The following is a 9,082-nucleotide window of genomic DNA, read 5'->3' as shown; positions in this document are numbered from 1 at the left end:
GGGTATGATGTCAGGGAAAGAAAAGCTGTGTTAAACAGATGTTGCCAGCTGAGAGGAGGTAGAGGACAATTCTGTACCAATACAACACATCCTGCTCAGAAACTGGGACTCAGTCTGAGTTTGCAAACTCAACCATTGCCAGTGGTCAGCAAAGAATGGCTTTTAACAAACTCTATAAGTTGGCCCCTGTATAGATGATTATCATTAGTGCTCTCAAATTAAATAACAGATGTCTGTGTTATCATAAGGAGCTATGTGAAGATCAAAATAATTCCACATCATGGATTTTTTTAAATTGACTTCATTTTAAAACTTAGTAGTCTATATTGATAAAACTACAATTTTTATGAGGGATCATTTTCTAACTGGATAATAATATATCCCAAATTACTTTTATCCCTTCCTTCAAATCATCAATCACTGCTAGAGAAGTACTGGTACTACATCTAAAACTGACGAAGAGTTGAAATGGCACCACTAGTAATGGGGCAAATATTCTTTAAAGATCTTTTTAATGCTTTGCAGGAAATATCATCATCACTGTCCCAAGCCAATAAATAATTCTCTTGTTCCATAAAACATACACTGAGTTTGTCCTTCTACAGAAAAATAACATCTTGTTGAATAAATGTGACATACCAAGATCCCACTAATCATACATAAAGAGGTGAAACAAATTATCTATTTAATTCCCTTACCAAATACAAAGTCATTTAAGAAAAATATCTTTAACAGTAAGCCAATTTAAACAAGCAATCTATATTGTAAAAGCAATCTTTGTATTTATCATGTTTTCCTTATCTAGATAATAAAAATATAAGAGGTAGATGTGTTTTGATCAATGTGACCCCATTTTTTTCCATTCAATTCTTTCTCTATTTTTCATTGTTGGGAGGTTCATAAAAGAGTATACTGTCTTCCTTAGCTGCAACACTAAACTGAGGTTTACAGAGAAGTTTGGACTTGATTGGATATTAATCTTTTTATTATCATCAAATACAATGCAGACACACAGTACTGCCCCTGCTCTTGTGAAAACTGACACAAAGTAGGAGACCTGTATAAAGTGCTGCAAAAGGATGCCAAGAATTCAAAATTAATATTTTAAAATGAAAAGGATGGTCTCCCCAAAATGAATGAGATCCAAATAAGAAAAAATAAGAAAATATAGCTTTCTTATCTCTATTATTGTTCTGACGAAGAATCTTAAGTCTAATTTCAGAGAAATGTTGACTGCAAAGCACAGAAAGCATATTTGTTGCATTAATAGGTAGCACTTTACACAGTTACTTTCTAGATTAAAACTGCACTTTACAGTGATGCAAAGAACTGCAAAGCTGAAAAGAGGGATTATAAAGCAGAAAGGGTAGTCTTCAGTTTAAGAAACATTTCTATTGCTCTCTGAGGAGATTTATTTCATCCACCATATAGCATGTGTCAAGAGTTATGCTGATCCTTCACCAGGAGCTAAGTACCCAGATAGTTTTTACATTACCATGCACCACAATAGCAAGCCTTGACATTGGTTTTAAGTGTCAGATGCAGCCTTCATTAATTGTCATCATCTTTAAGACATAAAAGAAACCCTCTCTTCTTGAATGTTATTACACAAAAAGTGTACATGTTATCTATATACAGCAAGAGCAAAAATGTTTTGTATTGTAATAATAATCATTTAGAATATATGGGGTGGAAAGTGTACCATTGTTAAACTGTCAGTCAAAACCCTTGTTATACAAGGATAGAACATCACATCCATCTATAACAGCCTTTTCTGTCAGTCAAATGTGTTGTTCTATACAAATCTAGCATCAATTTGATTTTTAAATTGCCAGAGGCTCTAAAACATTATACTTATGTGATACCAATGTGATCTAAGTTGCTGTTGATATCAGAATATAATGCAGGTTTCCTCTAAAATCTAGTTCTGCTTCTGCTTTTAGACATCTGAGGAACATAAATGATTTTGCATATGTAAGTACATGAATAGTCAATTTAAATTTTTCTTCCAATATGTTCCAAAGAAGTGTTTGGTGATAAACTCTAATTTTAAATAATAATTTGAAAAGTTTGTATAAGAATGATGAAATTATTATTACTACAGACCCCACAAAACCCAAGAAATACTACTGTTTATCTATTACTTACCTTCACTCAGAATAAGATTAGTCCCTTTATCTCAGCTGTGCGTCTTATGAAAATGGAGTTTAAAAGCACTGAAGTTCTTCAGCATTTTTTTTGTGACATTAGCTGCAGAATGAACTGAATGGGGCACACTATTCACTCACAAAAGAATGCAGAACTGGACTCTGTTCCTTGTCCCATGGGAAAAAATGAACAAAAATAAAAAGCACAGTGAAATTTAAATTTTATTGTATAAAAAATACAAAATAGTAAGACAAGCTCTGGTGCTTTTTAACTTATTCCCATGCACATCCTAACATCTACCATTTTTCTACTAAGTTACTAATTTTCCAACCTGGGTTCAACATAAGCTGGAGAAATCTTATCAAATCAATCTTTCCATAGACCACTAACAAATTTAACTACCCCATTTCTCCCATCTCTGAAGTGTGAAAGTAAAGGTAGTAAAAAGCACAGGCTACCAAAAGCAACAAAAGGTTTAAGGTTTTTAAATTATATTTTTTTTTAATTTCATACAGGAATCATTAATCTAGAGTGATTTATTAGCATCCTGAAAATTATTTGAGCATTTGCAACATATCACACCTTTTCCACAGCCATAATCAGTAGCTTTTAATATACTTGGTATTCACAACAACTCTATGGAAAACTACCTAAAGACAAGGTTCTAAAATCTTCAAGAGCCCTGTGGGCAAGTGCAAACAAATTGCTATTGAGATGATATCACCAATCACTTTTACACTTGGAGCAAGTTCAGATGGATTGCTAGTGAGATGGTATCAGAAATCTGTTTTCCACTTGCACTGTTCCAGTAACACCTACAGTCAAAAGTCAAGGGTGCCAACGCCTAAATCTTTTCAGAACACTAAAGCTTACAACTCATAGTTAAGGCACAAAATGCAAGCTCAAACTTTAGTTTACCAGCCCAGCTACCTTTTTAAAGAAGTGAGGTAAAACAGCTGGCTATGCTAACCCTCAGTATATCAGACACAAAACTAGAATATATACAGAACTACTCAATAGCAGTTTTCAAAATCAGTCCATAATTTAAAAAACTCCCAATATCTTCCTTTTGTTCTTAGCTTCAACATGCTAACTTTCCAGTAAAGGACCTAGTATTTCCATGATTCCTTTAAAATTTAACACAAAAACTCTCTTATAAGGTCTTACTATATCATTCATGTCACAACTGTGAATGCTTATTACAAAAGCAGTTTCTAAGGCAATCAAGAGTTTACACATAAAAAGTAATCATGTATAATTAACCCAATTAATATTTACAGCAGTATTTACTTAGGTAGCATATCAAAGGAGGCTAAAAAAACCAGGCATACTGGTACTATGTACTGTCTTTCCATTCTGAAAAAACTGTGCAAGCACATTGTATATATGCAATTGTTAGTCTTACATTTCATGTGGCCAGGAACGTTACATTAACTGCTTGATTTTATGCACTTTTTAATTCAAGACTGAGTAGTTTTTATCCCTATCTCAATTATCATTTGAAATATCTGAACTGGTTTTTGAAAGCTGATCTACAATTAAAATGTGTCAACAAGTCAACTACATAATTTATAGAATCATGAAATGGCTGAGGTCTTGTCCAACTCCTGACTCAAAGCAGGTTGTTAACAGCTGTGTCCAGTTGAGTTTTAACTGGATGGAGACTCCCGAACCTATCTGGGAAACTTGCTCCAGTATTTGATCATCCTTAAAATATGAGGGACAGAGTAAATTACTCACTTTCAGTTAACCATTATATTGACAATTCTGGAAAAAAAACCCAAACAACCAAACAACAAAAAACTAACAAACCACAACCTAATGTTTTTGGTGCTGTTGCTTATTCTGCTTAGAAAATTGATCTTAGATAGTAGCAAAGCTTGGAGTTTATTTTTCCCCAAAAGAAGCTTCCGTCATAAGAGTGCAAGTTTGTGATATTGTAAAAATATATAGGACACACCTCCTATTTCTGGAAGTTTACAGTATGTCATCAAAACAGACTTTAAGTCAAAGAATCTTAACAAATAGAAACACACATAAAACCTTGTAAATTCATTTTCCCGTAGTTACAAAATAGAACTGTTCATTCTCTTCTATGGATAAGCAAGAATATAAAACTGAAATTAGTAAAGGTTTGTTTTAACTTTGAACTTTCTTTAAAAATATCTTACATAGCCTAAAATATAACACTAATAAGATTAACTATTTCTTCTTTAAAGAGTACTGGAGAACTAATCACAAATTATAAAAAACCCCAAGGAAATTAATGTTTGAAATTTACATCAGGAAGAAAATTTTGATCCATATATTTTACACACTGGAGTCAAATGTAAGGAAATACATTTACAAAACCATTCACAAGATTTTTCCAGGTATTTTAAATTGCAAATCTAAAGACATTACCACCACAGTCTCAGTAGATATTTGCTACTTTCTACTAGAAACTATGAAATACATAAGGTAAAAAAAAAATAAAAATTATATTATAAAAAAAACCCTCCAACAAATCAACAACAAAAACCCCCAAAACAGACCCTAGGATCCTTAACTTCTCAAATAGGAAAACTGAATAGTGAACTTGAGTTTATATATTACCTTAATGCAAACAATAAGCCAATTTTAAAAGTGAAGGTTAGCACATAAACACTTCTTCTTTTCCAGCATGTAAATATGAAGATCCATTCTTTCCCTAAATTTGTATTTTTAAAGAAAACTGCATCATGGTTGATTTTCAAATGTACAGAGACAGTCACAGAATACGATGCACGGATCTCCACACTGACCATCAAGTTCAAATTGTTATTTTGATTGATAAAAATGTGAAACGTCTATACAATGTCAATTTGCCTGTGTACAATCACTTTCACTGAAAAACCTGGCCCAAAAGAGAGATTATATGTATAAAATACCAAAAGTTTTTCATCACCAACACACTGTTTTATGCATCATAAACTATGGAACAGAATCGCTCCTCTCAAGAGATCTGCATCATCATCAGAGCTTCTGCTTGGCTGTATCAGGTGGTTACTATGATTTTTTTCCTCCTTCTGTACTTCAGTGATTATGCCAGCAGAATACAGTTAAAACATACCAATCTTAAAATTTCAAAGCACAGAACAGACAATAATTTATGTCTGCAACACTAAGAAGCAAGCAGATATTTTACATACCTGGAAATCAAAGAAAGGTGAAGTGCTTTGTCTAAAGGCTCTTGGAAGAAATGAGTAACAAAGCCATAATTAAAATTCAACATCAAGCTTCATGTTAATCCTCTAGACCTAACTGTCTTTTTTCAAAGTGCATGATTTGGAACATCAAAATAAGAATCAATTCAGTCTCTTTTCTCAATACATGCTTTCATGATAAAATAAAAGCTTCTTCCTACATATTCACACGAGCAATCATCTTTCTTAGCAATCAAACTCATGAAATCACTTTGGATTACAAAAACAATTACAAAGAAAGTCAAGTCACATGTAAAATTTAAATTCCACATTTGATTTGCCTTCTACTTCTGTGCACTGAGGGGCCCACAGGAAAACACACATACGTGCCAGGTATGCTAGTAAACCAACTCGTACTAGACCAATTTAATTAGTTTGCTTTCAATGCAAAGGTGCAGCACCTCAGCAATTATGAGATCGTTAATACAAGAGAGCATAACAGCACCTTTAGAGATCTTGCCTAACCTCTAGGCACACATATAACTCCCATTAAGACTAATGGGAGTCACATGTGTGTATCCAAGGGAGAAGAGACCCATTAAAACTGATACAACATATCCATTAATCTTCAGGTCACTCTTAAGGTCAAACATTATAAAAATGTTTATGAACAGTACTTGCTAGGTATTCACAGTGGTTACTTTGGTTTGGTACAGACCTGTGAGCAGTTAAGGCCATGGAAAATGTCTGCATTAAAAGCATCACCGTGTTTCAAGTAGTGGCACAGAAATTTGAGAGTGCTTTTCTATAGTCAGAGGAGACATTTTTCTATCATATCCTGAAAGAATTAGAAGGGTAGAAATGACAGGGAAGGTTAGACACAAATGAAAACCTTGGACAAAGGTATGCTTTAGCTTTTCATTTTTCTTCCATCCCCCTCTCTTTCTTCATATTTCAGTCCCTTAGTTGCGGTTTTCTGCTTCAGGAAGAATATTAACAGCAATGACTAAAATTCCCAATCTGTGCGGCCTACTACAAAGACAGTACAAATAACATTTTGATAACTGAACCACCAGCAAACCACAATAATTTAAGTACTGTTTGCATGGAGGAAGAGGTGTTTGAAGTGTTTCAAAGAGAAAGGTAATCTTAGCTTGATCTCTATTTCTTTAGAGAGCATACCTGAAAACTCCCTTTTTCATCACTTAGTATATACTATTTTAAGCAAGCATGTTCTTTTCCAGTTTCCAAAATCCAGTCTGTAAAACCAACCTGTTCAGCAATGAAATTGCTGTATTCATCCACATTCAGGCCTGAGGAAAGAGAGAGAATTCTCAGCAGCATTAAGGCCAGATGAGCTCCATATGAACAGAGCAGATGTAACAGCAGGAGGAAATGTGATGAGTACAGACATGAGGAAACATTTCAGCTACAAAGTACCCCTTTTCGTTTACTGCTTATTTCAGCAACTGGAGTAAACAAAAGGTGTCTTCATCAAGAGTTACTCATGGACTGCTCTGAAACTCGGCCTCCAGAACTCATGTTGAAACTCTTACTGTCCATGAAAGGCTTGTTCAGCACTGCCCTATGATACTCCCTGTTACAGGGTCTGTAAGTATTCCACGCATTGGCAAGTTAGCCCTGCAAGCTTTTGTTCTGCCTCTGCAGTGTCAGGTCAAACAGAGGCAAGGGTTCCCTGAGAAAGCATGGCTCCCAGAGACAGCCACAGCACCAGCCTGTCCTGGATTGACTATATGATGCTTCTAGCCCCAGTCGTCTCATTCTGTTTATGTTGCACTTTTAAGAGTGCTCCAGAGAGTGAAGGGGGGGAGAGAAGAAGCGCGCAGTTTGTTTTCAGACACTGCACTCACTCCTACACATTACTGCTCCTGACTGTGTTGTCTGTGGATAAAAAGCGGGACAGAGCTCTTCTTTTGCTTTTTAGTTAGTGTTAGCTAGCTGAGGCAAAGAAGTTCCCTGGACTGTTTTTTTTTTCCTTTTCTTTGGACCTCTTGAAACTGCTCTGGACTGCACACCCAGGAGAGCACCGGCAGCTGCACCTGTGGCCCACCAGGCCAGGCCTGGCCTGCGACAATTCCAGCACTGAGGGACTGATCAGAGACTGAGTGAGCTGAGCTTCAACCCAGGGTTTTCTCAGTTTGTCATCTCTTTTAGAGCGGCAAGGGGTCTCATTGTTTGATACTGTTTTAGTCTTATTGTTTAATAAAGTTTTTTTCCACCTTTCTCCAAGGAGGTATTTTTTTTTCCCCTCCCGGACCAGTTGGGGGGAGGGGCCGATTGGATCTGCTTCTCCCACCGGAGCTCCTTTGGGGGATTCTTCCCCAAATTAGCTCTAAACCTGGACACAGCCCCACCAAGAAACAGCACCTTGCTTCCCTCCTGAGCTGCAGGTCCTCTACTGCCTTCCTCAGCTGTGCCCCCCTGACATAAAGACTCACTTCACAAGATCTTACATGATAAGCACTCCACAGTGCCCCACACAAGGAAGTGTTGTTCTTTGTTCCTAATTCAAATATACAAGGATAAAATAATGATAATTAATTTCATGGTTCAATTAACTACTTCTGAGCAGAAGGAAATCATTACATGGTTTCGTTTTAAAAACAAAGCAAAAATTACCCCAAATATCTTGGTGTACATAGTATAGTATTTAAATATTTGGGACTGATTGTTTTTTATTAATAAGTGTTCCACCTCAATGTCTTTCCATTAAATAGAAGTCTTTCTAGCTCAAAAGATAGTTACCTCATTTTGCTTAAAATGCACTTTTCATACAAAAAGATCTAATCCCCTTTTTGTGAAATCATGTGTATTAGCCCTATTCACTTCAAGCAGGTATTCTAAAACAGGAATTACTCATTATTCACAAAGCTATGCATCTGTTTTGCCGAATTGCTTTAACATTCTGAAAAACTACATTTAAATATTGAACAGAACTGTTTTTCAGGATCCTGATATTCCTAAATGTCTGCATTTTGTTTTGTGATACCTGAGGTAGTCCAGAGTGCTATTTAATATGAGTTACAAAAAAATAGTACAGAACCCAACAATATGTGCCTATGGAATGCCCCCTCAGCAGAGATAACCTCAGGAAGTTATCTGAGGAACTATAACCCTTAATGTCACCTGTGAATCTGTGTTCATGAATATGTCAAAACTAAAGATAGTTATGGTTTGGAAATGAATAAATCACTATTTGCGAATCTTTTAACTTTTATTAAATAAACATTGACAATTGCCCCCAACCTGTTCACAGTTGCTTTCCAGAACAGTAACAGCCAACTTCACAGTGCAGTTTGCCTCACCTAAGGTGCACAATACAATTATTATTTAGGTGATTTTGAATCACCTAAAACACTTTTGAGCCCGTGAGGGAAGACCTGACACCGATGCCAGATATTAACCGAGGAACCACGTACGGAACAGCGCAGCTGCTGGAGAAACACCGCCTGCAGTGCCTTTGGGCTGCTGCCGCGCTCCTTCCCCACGCTGCTCCTTCCTCCCTTCACAGGCCTGCGAATCCTGCCCGCAGGCCTCCCGCCTCCCCATGGACTCCACCCTGACTGCCCTCGACTACAAGCCGCCCGGTGACCACGCCACCCCAGGCCAGGAGTCTCCTCACGCCCACACGAGCAGCCCCGAGCAAGAGCCGCTCCAGGCGCCGGCCCAGCCGCAAACGGCAGCACGGCCGCTCGGATCCCACTGGGCCCGGTGCCGCCCCGCCCCCCTGCGGCCATTGGCTGCTGCTC

Source organism: Melospiza georgiana, chromosome 1 (assembly GCF_028018845.1).
Source record: "Melospiza georgiana isolate bMelGeo1 chromosome 1, bMelGeo1.pri, whole genome shotgun sequence".
Classification (NCBI taxonomy): domain Eukaryota; kingdom Metazoa; phylum Chordata; class Aves; order Passeriformes; family Passerellidae; genus Melospiza; species Melospiza georgiana.
This window is presented reverse-complemented; position numbering follows the sequence as displayed.